At 41.5% G+C, this 22,532-nt stretch overlaps 1 pseudogene; it reads left to right on the top strand.

The window, feature by feature from the left end:
- Window positions 1-224: 224 nt before the first annotated feature.
- On the top strand, window positions 225-22,117 carry LOC131419847 (serine/threonine-protein kinase 33-like; annotated as a pseudogene).
- Window positions 22,118-22,532: the final 415 nt, after the last annotated feature.

Genomic DNA, 22,532 nt, shown 5'->3' with positions numbered 1-22,532 from the left:
TTTTTAGAAGCGATTTGGCAGTACACAGAAAACCCATGAAATGTGCATAACATTGGACTTAATGGTCCTTCTTTCAGGAATTTATTCCAAGGAAAGAGTTATACAAAAAGTATAATTATCTGAGCAAAATAATTATTGTCTTGACTTTTACGAATAGAGAAACATTAGAAAAGGCTTGCACGTCCATCATCCATACAGGATTGGAAAATAAAGCAGGCACGGCCATGCAGTGGACTGCTGTGCAGCCAGGAACACGACAATGCAGGAGCCTGCAGTGTAGCAGCAGGAGCGGCAGCAGCCAGGGACCCGCCCTCCCCACCGCAAGCACCAAGATGCCCGGGAGCCAGGGCGATCCACCCCAGAGGCAGGAGAGAAACCCCAAGGGATCAGGGAAATGCCCCACCAGGCTGCATCTGCCAACGTGGAGACTAAGCCACAGAAAAGCCACAGGGAAGAAACGATCCTCAGAGTGCGAGCAAATGAGAGAGGAGCAAAAGGATGAGTCCGGAGCGGGTCACAGGGAAAGGAAAGACGTGTCTGCAGAAAACAGAACAAAGAGGAGGGTCCAGCCTCTGATGGGGCAGGAGCAAAAGCAGCCAAGTCTGATGAGGAATCTCACGTCCCAAGTCTTCACTGTGGCCAGCATATCCCCTGTATTGTTCAACTGTCTTGTAAAGGCAAGAATTTTAGAAGTTCTGGAAATAATTGTTAAGAATTTTTTTTACATATTTAAATAAGTGTAAACACTTTTCTTAAAAGGTCAAATCAGGTGCTGTTTATTTTTCTGCACAGTCAGGAATGAGAGGAATATTGAATTAAGAAAGTCTGTGACATCTTGTGCACCAATTTACCGTTCCGCTGGGGGGTGGGGACGGGAATATCCTATAACACAGACTAGGATAGAAGCACAATTAAATGCAATTCACACTCATAACCAGGCACTTAGCATATCTCAAACATTTCAAATTGCTTATCTTCTATGTCCATGTTGTTCTTCAGTAGAACGGTTTTCTAAAGGAAACTGCTCCCTGATCTTGGCTTTCCCAGTCAGACTAGAATGCCATCTGTGACATCTTTGGTAGCAGTGGTCCAGTTCATCCTACAGTTTTGCTAATACACTGTGAAAGATGGAACTTCTTTTAGTATGTTGTAAGTATGATAATAAATCAGGAAGTAGTGGAAATTCAGACCTAACAACTTACCAATATTTTATCATATAGGTACCTGATGGCCTCTTTTTTAAGGACAATGGCCTCCAAATTTTAATTGAAGTGACTGGATAAATTTTTTAAAAAAGGATTGCAACCATTTTTTTTAGATTGTTAGTATTTGCATAAGAATTATGTATAGATTCTTATGTGTACAGATTCTTATGTGTAGGAATTGTGTATAGATTGTTTACATTGTCTGTGAACAGATCACACAGAAACCAATAGAATCTCAATTATAAAAAAAGGATGGTGCATATATACTGTATTTCATTGACTCTAAGACCTACATTTTTCACACAGGTCCCGCTATTCTCCTGTCTGCTTGGGGGTGCACGAACTCCAGCAAACTTTTAATAGTTGTCATTTCACATCAAGTTATGCACTTTATTGGGACTACACACGTTGAGTTTAATTGTTATTTAAAACATCTTTCAAAAGACTTCACCATAATCAGCATTGAAACAAAATCATATAGTGTATGCAGAAAGGTATGGAAACAGAAAAGCAGGGCCCAAATTTAATATTACTGAAGCAAATCATCTTCATTGGAAGAATGACCACAATTTCATATTTTCTGGAGAGGAAGAAACCAAGCGTTTAATGAGACCCAAAAAGAAGATACCCAGAAGCAGCTGAAGATGAGAAAATGCAGAAAGATTGCCTCCACACGCCCTGCAGTACAGCTGAAGGACAGAGAAACCGGTAACCTCAGAAGAGAGGAAAGAAATTTCAAAGCATCAAGAAGCTGGTTATATCAGACAGAGAAAGACAAATATTGTATAATCTCACTTACATGTGGAATCTAAACAAACAAACCGATCTCATAGACACAGAGAACAGATAGGTAGTTCCCAGAGGTGGGGGGTGCGGGGTGAGCGACGCGGTGAAGGAGGTCAAAAGATACAAAGTTCCAGCCATAAAATAAATAAGTCTCGGGGATGTGATGTGCAGCATGGTGACTACAGTTAATAAAACTGTAGTGCATATTTGAAAGTTGCTAGGAGAGTAGATCTTAAAAGTTATCACAAGAAAAAAAATTGTAAATATGTGTGGCGATGGATGATAACTAGACTTATTGTGGTGATCACTTCTTAATATACACAAATACTGAATCATGTAAACTTGAAACTAATATAATGTTATATATCAATTATACCTCAATTAAAAAAAAGAAGCTGGTTATGACACAGGATTACAAGACTACAAGCATCGTGCTAGAGTTTAATTGGCAGCTTGCTTGCTTTCTCTCTCTCTCTCTTTCTCAGCAGTACATAAAACAATGGGACACTAACAATCAATGCTGTCTTATATTCAATGAAACACAGTTTCCTTGTTCACCTGGAAAGACACCCCAACACACGTTCAGCGCTCCTTTCAGTAGCACATGTACTAAAATTAGAATGATACAGAGTAAGCCTGGCTCCTGATAAAGATGACACGGAACCTCTGTGGTATTCCAGTTTTTCTATTTCTAATCTGGGTGTACATGTGTGAACGCTCATCCAGCTGTACACTTACGTTTGTGCACATTTCTCTCAGTATGCCATGTTCTAGTATAAATTTTCTTAAAATGTCAGCATAGAACACAGTCTGTATAGAAGCAACCCCGCTTTTGTACTTGGGTGTAGGTGTGTGTGCCCTCTCCCTTTTGTGCACACATTTGTGTTTGTGGGCACAGAATCCACAGTGTGAACAGGAATGGTGGAAAGACAGATGACTTTTACTTTCTTCTTTATGCTTTTCTGTGTCTGAATATTTTTTACAGAGAACACATTATTTCTTTCACAATCACTAGAAAAAAGACAGAGAGATCTATTCCCATTTTAAAAACACGTATATAAAACAAAATGTGCATATTCTTTGAACAGCAATTCTGCTTCATAGAATTGGTGAACAGAAATAATTAAGGATGTGCACAACAATTTAGCTATAAGAATGCTCATCACCCAGACGGCTTCCCTGGTGAATTCTACCAAACATTCAAAGAAGACTTAATACCTATCCTTCTCAAACTCTTCCAAAAAATTGAGGAGGGCGGGAAGCTCCCTAACTCATTCTACGAAGCCAACATTACCCTGATACCAAAACCAGACAAGGACAACACACAAAAAAAAAGAAAACTACAGGCCAATATCACTGACGAACATCGATGCAAAAATCCTCAACAAAATACTAGCAAATCGCATACAACAATACGTCAAAAAGATTATACACCATGATCAGGTGGGATTTATTCCAGGTATGCAGGGATGGTTTAACATTCGCAAGTCAATCAACGTGATACACAACATTAACAAAATGAAGAATAAAAATCACATGATCATCTTAATGGATGCAGAGAAAGCATTTGACAAGATACAGCATCCATTTATGATAAAAACTCTGAATAAAATGGGTATAGAAGGAAAGTACCTCAACATAATAAAGACCATATATGACAAACCCACAGCTAATATCATCCTCAATAGTGAAAAACTGAAAGCTATCCCTCTAAGAACAGGAACCAAACAAGGATGCCCACTGTCACCACTCCTATTTAACATAGTACTGGAAGTCCTAGCCAGAGCAATCAGACAAGAGAAAGAAATAAAAGGGATCCAAATTAGAAAGGAAGAAGTGAAATTGTCACTATTTACAGATGACATGATTTTATATATAGAAAACCCTAAAGAATCCACCAGAAAACTTTTAGAAGTAATAAACGAATATGGTAAAGTTGCAGGATACAAAATCAACATACAAAAATCAGTTGCATTTCTATACACTAACAACGAAGTAGCAGAAAGAGAAATTAAGAATACCATCCCATTTACAATTGCAACAAAAAGAATAAAATACCTAGGAATAAACTTAACCAAAGAGGTGAAAGATCTGTACACCGAAAACTATAAAACATTGCTGAAAGAAATTGAAGAAGACACAAAGAAATGGAAAGATATTCCATGTTCTTGGATTGGAAGAATTAACATAGTTAAGATGTCCATACTTCCTAAAGCCATCTATAGATTCAATGCAATCCCTATCAAAGTTCCAACAACATTTTTCACAGAAATAGAACAAAGAATCCTAAAATTTATATGGAACAACAAAAGACCCCAAATAGCTAAAGGAATCCTGAGAAAAAAGAACAAAGCTGGAGGTATCACACTCCCTGATTTCAAAATATACTACAAAGCTATAGTAACCAAAACAGCACGGTACTGGCACAAAAACAGACACACAGATCAATGGAATAGAATCGAAAGCCCAGAAATAAACCCACACATTTATGGACAGCTAATCTTTGACAAAGGAGCCAAGAACATACAATGGAGAAAAGAAAGTCTCTTCAACAAATGGTGTTGGGAAAACTGGATAGCCACATGCAAAAAAATGAAAGTAGATCCCTACCTTACACCCTACACAAAAATTGACTCCAAATGGATTAAAGAGTTGAATGTAAGACCTGAAACTATGAAACTTCTAGAAGAAAACATAGGCAGTACACTCTTCGACATTGGTCTTAGCAACATATTTTCAAGCACCATGTCTGACCAGGCAAGAGAAACAATAGAAAAAATAAACAAATGGGACTACATCAAACTAAAAAGCTTCTGCACAGCAAAGGAAACCATCAACAAAACAAAAAGACAACCTAAAAATTGGGAGAAGATATTTGCAAACCATACTTCTGATAAGGGCTTAATCTCCAAAATATATAAAGAACTCATGCATCTCAACAACAAAAAAACTAACAACCCAATTAAAAAATGGGCAAAAGACCTGAACAGACATTTCTCCAAAGAAGATATACAGATGGCCAACAGACACATGAAAAGATGTTCAAAATCATTAACTATCAGGGAAATGCAAATCAAAACTACAATGAGATATCACCTCACGCCCGTAAGAATGGCTATAATTAACAAGACAGGAAACAACATACGTTGGAGAGGATGTAGAGAGAAGGGAACTCTCATACACTGCTGGTGGGAGTGCAAATTGGTGCAGCCACTATGGAAAACAGTATGGAGATTCCTCAAAAAATCAATGATAGTACTACCATATGATCCAGCTATTCCACTGCTGGGTATTTATCCAAAGAACTTGAAAACACCAATGAGTAAAGATCAATGCACTACTGTGTTCATTGCAGCATTATTCACAACAGCCAAGACTTGGAAGCAACCTAAGTGCCCATCAAGGGACGAATGGATAAAGAAGATGTGGTATATATACCCAATGGAATACTACTCAGCCATAAGAAACGATGAAATCCAGCCATTTGTGACAATATGGATGGACATTTGGGGTATTACACAAAGCGAAATAAGTCAGAGGGAGAAGGTCAAATACCGTATGATTTCCTTCATTAAGTAGTAGATAATAACAACAATAAACAAACACATAGAGACAGAGATTGGATTGGTGGTTACCAGAGGGGAAGGGGGAAGGGGGAAGGGAGGAGGGCGAAAAGGATAACTCGCCACATGTGTGTGGTGATGGGTTGTAATTAGTATTTTGGTGGTGAACATGATGCAATCTATGCAGAAATAGAAGTATAATGATGTACACCTGAAATTTATACAATGTTATAAACCAATGTTACTGCAATAAATAAAAAATTAAATTAAAAAATATATATATATAAAAAAAAAAAAAGAATGCTCATCACATTTCATATATTCTACCCAGGATTTTCATTTTGAGAATTTAGCCTAAAAAATGATTAGAGATGGGGCCAATATTTATTTACGAGGTTTTTCATCATAGTGCTTTATAAAATATCAAACACTTCCAATAACATGGGGATAGTCAGATAAATTGTTGTATATTCGTGTGATGAATGTGGCCATTAACATGGGTGTAGATTTTGAAGACAGTGTGATTACATAGGAGATTCTTATCAACACTGTCAAATGAAAATGTACAGCATAAAACCTTAAATGCAGTATAAACCAAATTTTGTAAAATATGCATAAAATAAATACACGAAATATATATGCAAATAAAAAAGGAAGAAATACATGCAAATGTTTATAGTGGTTACTCCCAACTGTGAAATTGTAATTTTTTTAATTATCCTTTTTGTACCTTTCTGTCTTTTCCAAATTCTCTAAAATGAGTATTATATATTCTATAACTTTTAGAAAGTTATTTCTGAAATCACTGCAGTCACAGACACTCGTCCAGAGAGTAAACATCCACGCCAAACAACATTCAGATTCTAGAAAGAAGCACAGATGGTGGCTCAGGCCCTGCACTCGCGGCAACTGAAGGACAGCCTGGTACTTAGAGCCAAGAGTTCATTTCAGTGCAGTCCGATTACACCTGCTCCTCTAGTGTCCTTCCCAAAATAAATCACAAATACTGATGGAGGTGGGCAGAGGGAAGCAGTTGTCAGGAGATATAACAATCAATGTAAAAGTGAGGGAGGAGATGGGGAAAAAAAGATACCAAGCATTGCCGTACTCTGTGGTTGGTTAGTGGCAGGGCATAGGAACCTACAGACCTGACGGCGACATGGAGTTAAAACAATCCGCATCCATACCCTCAATGTGACTCACGTCATGAAAAAGTTTCATAGACAGCACTCCTCTATTAAAATTCCTTAAGGTACAAAGTTCCATAGAAATAAGCAAAGTTACAAAAGTCAGACTAAGAGTTTTTTAATTCTTTTGATTGCACAACATTTATTTTTATAAACATTAGTATAAATTTTATAGTATAAATTTCATAAATTTATAAATTTATATTTTTAGCATAAACTTTATAAATATTATACATACATGTTAGCATAATGCCATATTATATATATTTATATAATATATAATTATAATATTATACTACCACATTTATATAGAAACACACACAAAAAATATAATTTTTAAAGTTTGAAATATTTGTTTTGTCCCCAAAATGGATCATCTTGTACATTGATTTGGTTCAGAATTCAGCAAATTAATATCTATGGTTTTATTTTTATTCACATTTTAAGTCAGAACTTCCCTATTAAAAAGAAGAAAGTGAGGGAAAGCAGTAAGAAAAATGGTCCTGTATTTGTCACCTTACAGTTCTCCTGGCAGTCCTACAAGAGAGCAGAGGACAGACCCTATCCCTAGTCTAGTATTAGTGGATGATGAAATCAGGCAACATTCTGATAACACAACACACATAAGCGTTCCTTCCCCTGACAGACTCCCTATCTCTTACAAAAATAAAAAGCAGAATCGGTCATCTTCATAATGCCTACCCCGTCACACTGGGGGCCTTTGCTTCTGTCTGCTCATGTCTTCTTGAGCCAAAAATTTTTCTCAATGTAAGCATCTAGGATTTGAAACAAAGGAAAGCAATTTTGTAATAATAATAATAATATATATATAGTGAGTTATGCTAACATGTGAGCCACATATTCTATAGTAAAGACATTTAAACTTAGAAGTGATTTTGGGCAAAGATGAAGTATCAATAAGAATTGCCCCAATAACCTATAAGAGTGTTTTTCCCAGCAGTAGAAGATATGGAGAAATTACGGGGGAAAGTCTTCTAGTTAAGAGATTTTACGTGGTTCTTTAAATGTTACACGAATGGCCAAATAGCTAATGATTATCATTTACTAATATTTATTAAAAGTTTTACATTTTATGTATATTATCCCAGTGTTTCTAAAAGTGTGAGAGAGATTCTTTGACAAAGAAGTTCTTCGAGGAAGTTAATGCAGGAAACACTACATCGGTGTCTTAGATATTGACAGTGCCATTAACACATCAAAGGCCCCAAGAAGGCCCTTGGTAGAGACACTTTGTCTAATGCAGAATCTCCCAGATGTATTTGACCATGAAACACTTTTTTCTTTGCCATCTACTAGTATCTCATGGAACTAGTGTTCCTGGGACTAAGGGAAGCTTTATCTCCAACTTCAAACAAGGAAATTGACTGTGGAGAAGTTGGCTACCTACCCAAGATTTCACAGCAGGTAAGAGGCAGAGCTGGGACGGGTGCCCAGTCTTCTGACCCACATCCGCGGTCTTCCTGACAACTTGACCCTCACCCACTTTACTACTAATAATGAAATAGCCTGGTGGAGAGGAAACCTACAAATCCTCATTTAAAATACGTTCTCCTTGTTTTGTAATTTTTCAGCTGAAAATGGGTCTGGTCTTCTCAATATTCCGGATTATTAATGAAAAAATGAGGGACTTGTAGAGAAAAATAAATGCCTTATGAAAACTGAAAAAGAAATGAGGTGGTGTTTTATTCTGAATATTATTAGTTTTTCTTTCCCTTTAAAAAAACATTGAATTGGAGCCAGCCCTGATGGCCTAGCGGTTAAAGTTCGGCTGCTCCAATTCAGCGGCCAGGTTTGCTTCTGGCTCTGGAACCACACCACTCTTCCAGCAGTAGCCATGCTGCAGCAGGAGCTCACATAAAAGAACCAGAACTTAGGACTAGAATATACAAACAAGTACTGGGGCTTCCGGGAGGGGAGAAAGGAAGAAAAAAGGAGGAAGACTGGCAACAGATGTTAGCTTAGGACAAATCTTCCCCTGCAAAAAAAAAAAAGTTAACTTCAACTAAAAAAAAAAAAAAAAACATTGAATTGTGAACTTTTATTTAACTAATGAAATGTACAGGATAAATTGTAGTTATACTTTATGCTCCCAAAACCAATTACTGCAACAATACAATGGAAAGAACTATAAGAACAAGAACTTTGCAGATCAGTGGGCTTTTCATGTATTTCTTACCAAATGGGTCAAATATTACTTTGTATTTCTTGTTAAAAAAAAAAAAAAAGAGAAAAACAACTTTAAATACTAACAAAACTCTTAGTAAGTTCCTGTGATATGCCAGTATTTTAAATGCATTATCTCACTTAACTCTCAGCATGACTCTGCAAGGTACACGCTCATCCTCCCATTTGAGAGACAGGAAAGTAGGGGCTCCAGGAGTCCACACAGAACTTGGGGGAGCTTGGCTCTGGAGCCACTGGGCTCAGTCTACAGCCTGCCTGTCACTTTCAAGTGTCTGACCTCAGAAGTCACTGGGCTTCTGTGTGCCTCAGTGTCTTGATCTGTAAAACAGGTATAATAATCCTCAAGGAGAAGCTGTCAGGATTAAATGAGCCTCAATAAATGTAGGTTCCTCTTGTTTTTAAGTTAATTTCACACGCTTGCCACGTGGACGTGTGTTCTCTCTCGCGGCAATAACCAGCTCCCTCACCCTCTGAATCTGGTCCTGTAAGTGCTTTAAATCTCAATTCAAAGGCCATAATATGAGTGACAATCCACTGCATCCAGATGATACAACCAGCGCCCGGACGCGGCGCTCCCTGCGCAAAGGCGGCGCTTTTCACTAGGGCAGGAAACCGCGGAGTCGGGAGCCCGGTTCTGAAACGCCGGCTGGAGGCGGCCGGACACAGTCCGCAGCAACCCAGAACAGGGTGCCGGTGCCGACGCCGCGGGCTCCCCGACTGCTTCAGATCCCTCCGCGTCCCGCGGAGATGTGACTCAGGGCGCATGCCTGAGAACAGGGCCAATCCGGAAACACAAAACCCTAGCGAGAAAGGATGGAGAACCCTGTCTTTAACACGCTAATCTTTAATTTTCTCAAGTTTGTGAAGGTGATAAGGAAAAAACGTCAAAAAAGCAATGGAAAAGCTGAATGTAACCAGGAAGAAAATTCCCCTCAGCTGAGCAAACATGTATTGCGAGTTGACGGTTCAGGCCCTGGCAGATGCAAAGGAGAGTAGCGCTGGAATTTTCAGCGGTTTAGAATTGGACTCCCTGTTAAACATGGCAGGGGGAACACCCGTATTCCCTGCCCAAATCTCTCTAAAATGACTGTAAAAGAATGTTTCAAAAAGAAGAAATAAAGTTTAAACCCACCTCTCAGCTTACCGTCGTCCTCAACTCTCAGCTAATAACCTCACCTCTCGTTCCCTGAAAAACCTAACGCTTGAAAAAACTCCCCCACACTGTCCTCACCACAGGCAGCCCCTCCACCTGCTGCAGCTTCCGCGCCCGCGTGCCCTCCCCGCCTGTTCCTGACGCGAGCGCAGCGCGGGCCGCGCCGAGGCCTAGTGCAGGGAGCCGCTCCAGGACCTCCTGCGTCCTACGCCACCTTCTCCCGTCTCTAACGGCCAGCCTGCCAGCGTAGGAGCCAGCTGGCATCCCCCTTCCTCCTTCAGCATCCTCCCTGTTTCTCCATACAAAGGGTCTGCAAAACTGTCTGAGATGCTCTCTCTCCCTCTGAGGCCCACACCAATCACATTTTTCAGCCCACAATCTTAGCGTGGTCACAGTGACATCCGTGCTGCTAACTCCAGCAGTCGTTCTCTCCTTTCTGTGCAAGGCACAGTCTATCACTCCCTCTGACCTGATGTACTTCCTCCCCTCTGCTTTTCTAACACCAACTCTCTGCCTTCCGCACTTCGCTGGCCTCATCCCCACATTGAATCCTCTGCTCCCGCTTCCTGTTCTGGGGGAAACTTGGAAGCCACATATCAAAGATGGTGGCATCAAAGGATGAAAAGAGCCTGAGTTCTGACTGTGTGGAGAACAATCTCCTCCTCCCCTGATGACCTACTCTGGGAAAGAAACCTTTACTGTGTTAAGCTAGCATGATGGAGAGTTCATGTGTTATAGCAGCTAGCGGTGCTTAGCCTGACTAATATACTCAACCACTGTAACAGGAAGGCACTGAAAAATCTGATAAATCAAGAAATAGACATTGAAGCAAATTATTTAGGTGTATGAATGTATACAGCAAAAGAAACAAGTGAAAGAGCTACATCCGAGGAGTGGGACTAGGAGACCAGAGGGTGGGGTAGGTGATGGCTAGTTTTCATTAAAGCCTAATAGTAATACTTAACTTTTAACTATAAGTATGCATAATTTAAATAAAAAGGTAAATTATTGATTTAAAAGAGGTTTACAAGCTTCTAGGAGAAGCAGGGACGAACACAGATAGTCACAGATTACGTACTGTAAATACCCGAAGAGAAGCGGAGCGTGTTATGAGAAGCACACGAAAGGCACTTGCAATGGAGCATGCACTTGGGGACAGTAAAAGTTGTGTTCTATTTGGTTTGGTTGTTTTGTTGCAGATTTTGGACATGATGGCTTCACAGAGGGTAGAAAATTTGGGAGTGTTTTCTTTTTTTCTTTTTTCGGAGTGGTGTAAGAGGAAGACGTTTTAAATAGTAAGTGGAAGAAGGCCAAAAATCAGGAATTTGCTAGCATATACTATTCCTTTGTGCGAATTTTTTTAAAGCATCCCTTCCTCGAGATACTTTCATCTGTCGCAAAATTGCCTTTAGTATTCTTCTCTGCCTAGAATGAGACACTTTACTGACATCTGGTGGATAATCGTAATAAATATTCAAGTTCAAATATTCACACCTGCAAAGTGAATTGCTCTCTTTAGATGTGCAATTTACTCCATGCACAGCCTGAACAACACATGCTTTGAGCGTCTTCATTCCAAAAATATCCGTTGTCTGCCCCAGCCTCCTAGACCTGGCCCCTCAATTGATCCCACCTTGCTAGCTCCTCTCTTTCCCCTTCTCCTTTCTCTCTTTTCTTTCTCTCTGGCCCTCCTGTTTGAGAGCACCTCTCCCCTCCAAAACATCACCCCCTCTTTGGCAGAGTAAGGGCCTTGGTTTCAGCAGACACTTAGAGCTTCACCTTCTGCTGCACAGAGCTCAATCCAAAAGTAAGATGTAAATCCAGGGCCTCTTGTTAATAAAATAAACGGTTTTCCACCTCAATATAGATGCAGGCCACAGTTCAGCGTGTCTTTTAAGATAAGGCCTGTGCACTGGTGAATGGGGTCTTTCAGGGGCTGCTCAAGACAGAATCTTGTCCTGAGGCGCTCCGGCTCCACAACTAGGACCGTGCACACTGCTGGCTTGGAAGTGAGTATTTGCCACACCCACTCAGATCATTTCCAAGCCCTGGACTCAACCAGGGACCGGAAAATCAATGGGTGTGCTTTCTTCTCTTCTCCTCTTAGAAATCGAGGCTGGTTTTGCTGACGGTTGTTCAGTGCCCCTGCTTCAGTTGATTAAAAGGGAAGACTTACTTATTTTTCCTCTAGTTTTTTCTGTTCCAGTTTACTCAAGAGATAGACTGATAAAAATCTGCAGGAAAAAACACACTTCATTCTTTCCCAGCTAACTCCTCTCTCTCCCTTGTGAGTGAACTGGCCTATGATTAGAGAATGTAGAGGTTTGATGCCACCATGCTTCCTAGAACCCATGATCCCAGGTTGGATTAAAAGATCTATCTTCAGTGAACCACCTCCTTGCCACCCATCTCCGCTGACACTACTAAAGGGGATGAGGGGGCTTCAAGGAGGCGACCTAGTCCGGGTGACTAGCCACTGAATCATTCTGATTCTTAAACGCGCTGAACTGTAAGACAGTAACTCTAGGCAATGCTGTCTCCACATCAGGTACAGTATAAACTCAAACGGATTCAGCCAATTTCATCATACTCTATTGGATTTGAGGCCTGGGAAAATTTTTAAAAATTGGGATAATTTAGTCCAGAAAGAAAAGAAAGAGAAAGAAGCCAGGGAAGGTATGAATGCCTTCAGATATAAAAAGAACTATTATAAAGGTCTTACCATTCATTTTTATTTACATCCAACTAAATTAGCTTAACCTGCAATTATATAACATTCAATTAGAGAATGATTTTAAATGTGTGGATGAATAAGCTCTGGAAGGCCCTCCTCACTCACACTGGAGAGTGTTTTGCTTTGTTGCAAGCCCCCTGGAGTCGGGGGAATTGAGAGATGGCCTTCTGAGCTCCCTGGAGTCATAAGAGTCTAACTACTTGTTCAACAAGCACTGATTGGGCATCTCTATTTGCCAAACACTGGTGAGTTGAGACGTACAGGACGAATCATCCAAGACCCTTGCCCTAAGGAGCTTGCGACCTGCCAGTGGAATGCAGCTTGTGGGATCCTGCAGTAGCTCTGTTTGTCCGATGGGTAAGGGGAAGGCGCTCCCTTAAGCTAAATTCCTGCTGATCTGAGCATCTCTCAGACTCGCCTGCCAACGTAAGTGTGGCTGTCATTTAGCCAAATTCACTGAACACCAGGAATCTGTGCCCTCCCTGAGCAGACCCCTTGGCTCTCTGTTAGCCAGGCAGCATGGGAGGAAAGAGGGTTTTTTAAGTGTCCTAGAAGTACTTTTAATTACATTATACACTAGGGATGATTTAGGAATAAAGTAGGGAAGGAATTCCAACCCCAAAGTGGAAAATTCAATGCTGATCTCTCTCTCCTGCAGCTGCCGTCGGGGCTGGGCTTGCCTGTCCAGGATCACACAGTTTGTAAGAAATCAGAGCAGTGTAAAACCAAGACTGCACACACTGAAATGTCAAAACCTGTCATATATTATCTGCCATCCTTAGTCCTCTTAGAATCAGGTCATTAATAGCATGCCTCATTCATGACAATTTTTCATAGAACCTGTAAGTCAGGGTTCCAGCAGGAAAGAGATGACCTGCTCAAATTTGGATAATTCAAGAAATATGAAATAAAAGAACAACTTACAATTGTATATGGAAACCACAAGGAACAGTGCGGTCCCCCCGGACTAGCGTCGCTGAGACTGTAAACGCTCAGGACTCAGGGGAGGAGGGGAAGGAGTGGTTACCCACCAGAAGGCGAAAGTCTCGTAGAGTATGCCATCTTGAGAGGAGCTGTGATCTTCTGTCAAAGACACAGCCCTCCAAGGCCAGCCCACAGGGAACAGGGGTCCAGGAGGACAAATACCCCAACTCCACTCTCCTCCCTCCCCATTGACTGAAGCTATGCAAGAGCTGGAGGGCAAGGAAGCCCATTGGTTCAGTCGGGATCATCACCATGAGGAGAACAGGCTAGAGCAGACCTGTAGGGCAAAGAAAACATCCAGCCCAGAAGCCAAGCTCTAAAGCTGACATCGGGTTCCTAGAGTCCCCCAAACAACTTTAAAATTAACTCAGTCAACCCGGGGTGATTAGAAAACAGACTTAGCAAATCATCTGTCCAAATTGCACCATCCTCCTGCCCACCCTGGGGCCTGCCGTGCACTTTTGCTAGCCCTGTATCATCAAATGCCGGTGCACAGCCTTAGTAAGTCACGTGAACGTGTTAATTAACTCAATGGGGGGAATCCTTTCACAAAGTATACATATATCAAACCATTATGTTGTACTCTTTAAGTATCTCATAATTTTGTCAGTTATACCTCAATAAAGCTGAAAAATAATAATTTTTTTAAAAGAGGGAAAAATAATAATAAGTCACCTGAAAAGATAAAGATACTAGTAACAATTTAGTAAATGTATTTAAGATTCAGGGTCAGAAGCATGATTAATAAATGGAGGAGAACCCATGAGAGATTCAAAATGTTCCACTACTTCTTACATAATGCCTGCTTTGCTTCTCATTGTTTTATATACTGTATATGGTTCTATCTAGATATAGATATAGATATATTCTATAAGAATAGAATGAGACTTGCCATTCAAATATTTACCTTTTCTCTCTGTCAAATCCCACTGAAATAATAAAAAAATATAAATAATTAAAATAAATCCATGGCAATTCCTGCAAGCCACAGCAGTGCCAGCAGAAGACCAGACAGTCATAAGTCTGCAGATGAAGCAGAGGGGAAACAAGTGATGCCAAACTTAACAGACCTGAGGAGCTCATAATCCCGAAGTCAACAGAGAGAGACATCCAAAAATCGTGAGGTTCGCTAATCAGAACATCTGAGTAATCCCAAGTCAGCAACAAGGGGCTGGAGAAGGAGCCTTTAGGGTCCTCAAATCTAATCATTTGCTCTCACTTTCTGAAATTGCACTTCTGATGTGGCAGCGACCCAGGGTGGTTGCTGAGGGCCACTAATGGTGACTTTTATGAGAGACAGGCGGTGCCCTTGTAACCCAGCTGCCAGCACACCAGCCCAGCCACACACCTGGCCAAGAGAAAGAGCTCTTGGTGAGGGCCAAGGCCCTGGAACCCGCACTGGGCACTTGGGAGGGGGCATGGGCTCCAGGCTCCAAACCAGCTGATGCCAGCACTTGTCTCAGCCCAGGGGGGCGAGGGGCAGGAGCAGTGGGGCAACTGAAACAACTGTAGCCTTCCACTTCCTAGTGGGTGGTGGTGGACACATAGCACTTGTTATATGACTTACAGTTCCTGCCTGTATAGATGCTTCATAATAATTTTTTAAGTACTGCAACCATCTCTTGTAATAGAAAAACATTTACTGGAAATTTAGCATTTCCTTCAGTTTCACTTCAGCTTCCTTTTCTAATGATTTCAATTAATATTAAATTTAATAATTTTGTTTTTAAAAACACTATGTGTGGTATAATCCCACTCCAGAAATTATTTCTGTATGTGTGTGTGTGCATACATACACACACATAGATCCATGGACAGGTATCTATTTTAATGTTCAGAAAATATTAACTCGGGTGTTTGGGGGATAATTGGATTTAGCGTGGTTTGCAGCCTTCTTTTTATATTTCTCAAAAATCATGTTCATTGTTTATAGCATGTACCATTTGTAGAGAACAACAGTCATTAAATCAAAGAGCTAAAATCTTTGGGACCTGGACCACTTGCCCTTGAACGTAATGCCGAGATAAGTGTCCTCCCTGTTTTCTGAGGAATAACTGAGACTGGTTAGTTACAAGTCCAACCTGTCACTCTACATACCACAGTCACAGAGACAAGCAAATCGCCAGCGAGACTGAGCATGTCTGAGCATCCAGCTCCCGCGACCTGCAAGGCATCCAATCAGGCACATAGTCATGGTGGCAAAGGTGTGAGCCGTGTCCCTGTGTGTCCAAGGCTACCTCGCCTTGGAGCACATTACAGCACCCCTCCACAAACGCACACATGTACAAACGCGCACACACGCGCGCACACACACACACACACACATACCTTTAAAGATTGAACGGACCACAGAAGGTGACATTCTCCTTACTGTGTCAGAGCAGAACTGGAGCACAGCCACAACTTCTTAATTCCACTCCTTCTGGGCCTGCTAATCCTCAGTCACTCCAGCCACAGCAAACACCCCCAACAAAGCATGGGGTCCTCAGACCTCCGGAGGAGCGTCGGGGCGCCTGATCCACCACCAAATGTGATTCTTAGAAAATGACAGACCAGGGGCCATGATGGGGGATTCCAAGAAAATCAGGGGAGAAGTGGCCCCGGGAGACTGAACTTCCTGCCGAACAATGGGGTGAGGACTCAGGCTCTGTGACTAAACGTCAAGGCAAGATTGACCTCGTCCATTCTTCCAACCTGTTCTCATCCACTCTCTCTCTCACGTGTTACTTTGCTTCTCAACTCCGTCCCTCAATAGAAGGAAGAAAGGAAAGAAGGATTGTAGTTTTTATATTTTTATATGTATTGCTATATATCTGTATATATTTATGTATCTCTGATTTACTAACTCAGCCTCTTGTTTAACTCTTTCATGACACATATCTGATTAGCTATTAATCCATTTATCTGCCGATTGCTTTCCTCTCCCTCCATCCCACACGGAAATAGAATCCCCTGGAGGCAGGCAGTGTACCTGTTTTGTTCAACTGATATTCCCACCGCCAGCACAGTCCAGTATCTATGTATTAATCAGTACATGTCTTGGGTTTCTACCATGTGGCATTTACCACACTGGGTGCTTTATCTACATCCTCTCAATTTAGAAACTTCCAGCAGCTGGACCAGATGTTCTGCAATACCTGCCATCACACAACACCCAAATTCTGGATGAATTCATCAAACATAATTTTTTTTTTTTTTTTTGTGAGGAGGACTAGCCCTGAGCTAACATACAATGCCAATCCTCACCCTTTTTTCCTGAGGAAGAGTGGCCCTCACCTAACATCCATGCCCATCTCCCTCTACTTTATATGGGACGCCGCCACAGCATGGCTTACCAAGCAGTGCATTGGTACGCGCCTGGGATCCGAACCTGCAAACCCTGGGCCACTGAAGCGGAGCGCACGCACTTAACCACTTGCACCACCAGGCCAGCATCGTCAAACATAATTTTAAATGCATCACTGTGCTCACAAGAAAGTAAAGGACATCTCCACCCCACTCCCCCACCCCAAGAAAAACCAAACCTGTAAGCTTAAAATAGAGCAAATTCAAGAGATGGGGCTGCCCTGGAGTGGGAGCAAACGCTGATGTCAGGGACCCAGAGCCTCAGGATTCAAAGCCATGAGCAAGGGAACAAGATACCAGGCCTTGAATCCACAAAAAATGAGGCCCTGCCGAAAGCCAGGACACCTGAAGTGGCTACAAACTCAGTGGAAGAGTGGGCAGGCAGGAAATTGACCAAAATCAAAGGGAACCCACAGGGAACCTACCTGTCTAGCAGCTTCCAGTAGAAAATTTAATAACCATGAAGTCTCCCTTGAGATTCTGTAAGCATAGGCCTGTTCATACAACAATCTGAGAAAGAAATCCACTCTGGCTGTGGTGGCTTTGCAGTGTGTCCACTTGCTAGGGTGAGCCGCATGTCCCAGAATTCCCTTCCTCCTAGATTTCTGGTTAGAGTGGGTGACGAGAGACTCTGGTGGGAGATTTGGAGGGTGGGAGAGAAACAGCAGCCACGCTGTGGCTCACTTGCGTCTTCGCTTACCATCTGGCTCCTCTCAGCGGCGTGAGGCTGCAGCCAAGCCTGCAGCTGCTCCTCCTGCCTCTGGACCCTCGCTCAGCTCCTCTGACTCCCGGACCAGGTGTGCATGTTTAGCGTCATGGTGAAGGACCCACGCCACCAAGATCAAAGGTAACAAGAGCAGACACAGGTCCCAGGCCGTCCTCATGGGCTCCTGTTTCTGCAGGTGGTTCCAGCTTGTGCTTGCTCTTGCCTACTCCACAACCGTCTTCTCCTCCTAACCGCCTGTGGGACTTGGCTCCAGCGTCAGACACAAAGACGGCAGGCATACAGAGCCTGCTGCAAGGGCAGCCACAACTGAGTCAGGTGCTCCTGCTGCTCCAATTGAACCCTGACTGATACAGAATTTGGTACCCAGCCCAGTTCCAAATGCAACAGAACGCATGAGTTCCCTGAATTGGTTATGCCTTTTCTCTTTTTATTATTATTTTTTGTGTTTTTTAAGTGAGATATAATTGACATATAACATTATATTAGTTTCAGGTGTAGAACATAATGATTCTATACATATATACATTGCTATACATATATACATTGCAAAATGATCACCACAGTGAGTCTAGTTAACATCCATCACCCCACATAGTTACAATTTTTTTTTCTTGCGATGAGAACTTTTAACATCTTTCTTAACAACTTTTAAATATACAGTACAGTATTGTTAACTGTAGTCGCCATGCTGTAAATTATATCCCCGGGACTTATTCATCTTATAACCGGAAGTTTGTACCTTTTGACCACATTCACCTATTTCACCCACCCCCTACCCCCCTGCTTCTGGCAATCACCAGTCTATTCTCTGTATCTAGGAGTTTGGTTGCTTTTGTTTTTTTCAGATTCTACATATAAGTGATATTATACAGTATTTGTCTTTCTCTGACATTTCACTTAGCATAATGTCCTCAAGGTCCATCCATTTTGTTGCAAATGGTAGAATTTCCTTCTTTTTATGGCTGAATAATATTCCATTGTATTTATATACCACAACTTCTTTATTCATTCAACCATCAATGGATACTTAGGTTGTCTTGGCTATTGTAAAAAGTGCTGCAATGAACATAAGGATGCAAATATCTTTTCAAGATAGTGATTTCGCTTCCCTCAGATAAATACCCAGAAGTGGAATTGCTGGATCATATGGTAGTTCTAGTTTTAATTTTTTGAGGAACCTCCATACTGTTTTCCATAGTGGCTGCACCAAATTACATTCCCACCAACAGTGCGCCAAGGTTCCCTTTTCTCCACATCCTCGCCAACATTTGTTATTTCTTTCTTTTTGAGAATAGCCGTTCTAACAAGTGTGAGGTGATATCTCATTGTGGTTTTGATTTGCGTTTCCCTGATGATTAGTGATGTTGAACATCTTTTCATGCACCTGTTGGCCATCTGTATGTCTTCTTTGGATAAATATCTATTCAGATCCTCTGCTCTTTTTTAAATCAGATTGTTTGTTTGTTTTTGCCATTGAGTTATATGAGTTCTTTATATATTTTTGATATTAACCCTTTATGATATGGTATGATATAACCATATGCAAACTCTTGCAGATATGATTTGCATATGTTAACCCTTGCAGATATTATTTGCAAATATTTTCTCCCATTCTGTAGACTGCCTTTTCATTTTGTTGATAGTTTCCTTTGCTGTGTAGAAGTTTTTAGTTTGATGTTGTCCCACTTGTTTATTTTTCCTTTTGTTGCCTTTGCTTTTGGTGTTAAATACAAAAAAATCATTGCCAAAACCAATATCAAGGGTTCTGGGTTTCCTGATCTTTGTTTCTCTGGTCTAATTAGACTTAAAGGCATTAAGGACTCTGTTTCCAAGGGTAAAGAGGGGACTGGTCTTTAGTTAAGCAATAAAAGCATTGTTTACAATACATACCCTTTCTTAGTCCTGCTCTCTGTCAGCTAAAACTGTTCTGTTTCTTGAAATGTTTGCTCCAGACCTAAGATTAGAAATTGCATTTTCTTCCAACAGTGTGCCTGAAGACTACAGTTAACACTGAGAGGTCTGATTTTCATGTTTTTACTTGACTTCTTAACCTTCATTTAGCTTTTATCTTTATAAACGTGTACATAATTTTCTAAGTTTTTTTCCTTTCCTGGTGGATCCATGCCCTTGATTAACCCCAGTATGCCATATCATTTGGAATTTGCCCACCCAGAGCCCCTTCTAAGGAAAATCACTCTACCCACTGCCCCTGCTGCCTAATTTTAGAGCCCTTGGCCCCTTGACCCCCTGGTCTTTGTAGACCGAGCAAGGGCATGGCCCCTCAGGATCAGGATGACACTGCAGAGGGAACAGGCTGAGGGTCTCTGGTCTAGTCTAGTCTCCTAGTCTCTCCTGGGGCAGAGCACTTGGACACCATTTTCCCCAGGTCCAGTGTTTGGGCTGGTCCCTGATAGTTCCCATTCATCTGCACCTTCTCACCTCCACTCTGTCTTGGGACATGAACCATTTTTAAAAGTTTAAAGTGAAGTTGTTATAGGCCCCCTGTGAGAAGATGAGTGTGGTACATCATTAAACTACGGACCTCACCAATCGGCCATCAGCTTACCGTATCTTTTTTGCTTTGGTTCTTTGCCTCAAACAGTGGAAACACCTTTCTTTTCAAGTTGCTTTTGTTACAGAGTTAAGCAGATGGCTGCTAGTGGCTTGGCTAGAGAATCCACCAATGCCCCAAGTGTCGCTAATGCTCAGAAGACAGGCTTTGTGTATGTTCTTGTAAAACAAAGTTTTCTCCCATTTCAATGGTGGAAATGTGAGATACATCAAGCATTGGTAGTTCAGAATTTGTAAGTAGAATTTTGTAGTTTAACCAGAGAGAAAAAAAAAGAAAAAATTACCAGCAGAGACATTGCCTCTGGGTAAGATTTGGTAAATATTGAAGATTCTATAGTCTCAGCAAAGGTCAACAGCCCATCCCCTAATCCCATTCCTGTGTGGCCTTGTCAGCTAATTCACTGCCCTCCCAACCATCAAAGATACATTTCTTTCTCACAGAATAGCCCTCAAGAACCTCAAATGCAAAGAGAAAAACATCTCAACAATGGTTTCAGGGGTCCTTTGCAGAAGGAAAAGCTGCTTATATAAAGCTGGATGACGGAGCTACTCTCCAGGAGATCTGCACCTTTGGAAGAACACCGGGACACAGGAACTTTGAGTGGTCCCTGAGGTTGGACACAAGGAAACAGAAACAAAGTGGGCAAATAAAGATAGGTTAGAAGCTCCACTGTAAAGTTACTTGGACGAGGGTCGTGCTTCCTAAAATTAGAGTATGAATCACAAACACACCACATGCCTGGAGCAAGTGTTTGAGAACCTAAGTGAATGTACCTTGTGATGGAGCTTTGTGAGGAGGGAGAACTCAGAGAAATCCCGAGAGCAAGTCAAGGTCGATCATCCAGAGCCTTACTCCCCTCAGCTGAAGCACATCTTCACAACAGCGTACATGGAGATCTGCAACTGGCAAGCACACCAGTTTAAAGCAGCTTTATTGATGCTAACAACTTCAACATAAAGGTCATTTTGGCTTAGCTGTGGGGAAGCCATGCTGTGCGTCACATGTGGGACCCCTGCAGGCATCAATGCCCACAGCCATAGACAGCACTGTGACGTTGGGTCATAGATGCATAAGGACATGTTGTTATGTGAGAACCACCCTTTACAGCAAGCTCACAAGAGAAATTTTTGAATTAGTAAAAAAGAGAGAACTACATTTTGAAGATCCACTTTGGGATTCTATAACTGATTGTGCTAAAAGCATTTTGAAACAGTCTATAAAAGCGGATCTTGCTCCCAGAATCACAGCTGAGGAACTGCTAGATAACAGTGGTTAGCAGGGAATACATTTTCTCTGGCAAGATCAACCAATGTGCTAGAAATTATTTAAGAATGGAAAAACAACTCAAGGACTGATGAGGGAAACATAGCAGTTCAAAAGAGCAATCACTCCATTCGAGGACAGTTGAGAAGTTACCAACCAGGAGACGTGTCCCTGGTGTCATAACACTTCAATTGAAGAGGAGGAAAACCAGCCCTCTGCTTGTGAAAGAATATCTCCTGTGACCAGTAAGAGGGAAAAACGGACAGTTTGCACATGTTCTCTTCAGGCTCCACATCTAGCAAACTCTTTCCAGTTGGGCTCAGGGAAGAAATAGAGAAATCCCCAGTGACTTCAACCCAAGGAATAGCAACCAATGACACTACAAATCTGTAGAACCAAAAAGAAAGCTTATGGTTTCCTCCTATGCTGACCAGTACAAGGATAGGCTGCTCTTCCTAGCGCTAAAACGAGAGGATGGGAGGGAAAAGAATGGGATAATGCCGAGCCAATTAGCACCACTGAGCCCTCCATCAACTTGCATCAGTTTAAAATTGAAGCTAGTTGTCTCCAAAGCAGCATGACCTGCATAGGGTGCTAAAGGGCAGCCGCCAGTAGGCTTGATGGCAAGCTGCAGCTGGAATCCGGTTAAGATGGATGCAACGGTTGTCAGTCCTCAAAGCAGCAAGACCAATTGGGAAGGCTTCAGGGTATTCTTACTCAGTTTTACTTATATTTACTTGATTTCATATTTAGTCACAATTATTTATAGAGAAATATGAGAGGCCAAATATGATCATGGAGCTTCCAG

The sequence above is a fragment of the Diceros bicornis genome, chromosome 22 (assembly GCF_020826845.1).
Source record: "Diceros bicornis minor isolate mBicDic1 chromosome 22, mDicBic1.mat.cur, whole genome shotgun sequence".
Lineage (NCBI taxonomy): Eukaryota > Metazoa > Chordata > Mammalia > Perissodactyla > Rhinocerotidae > Diceros > Diceros bicornis.
The sequence above is the reverse complement of the archived record's forward strand: the minus strand, read 5'-3'. Positions and strand labels throughout refer to the sequence as shown.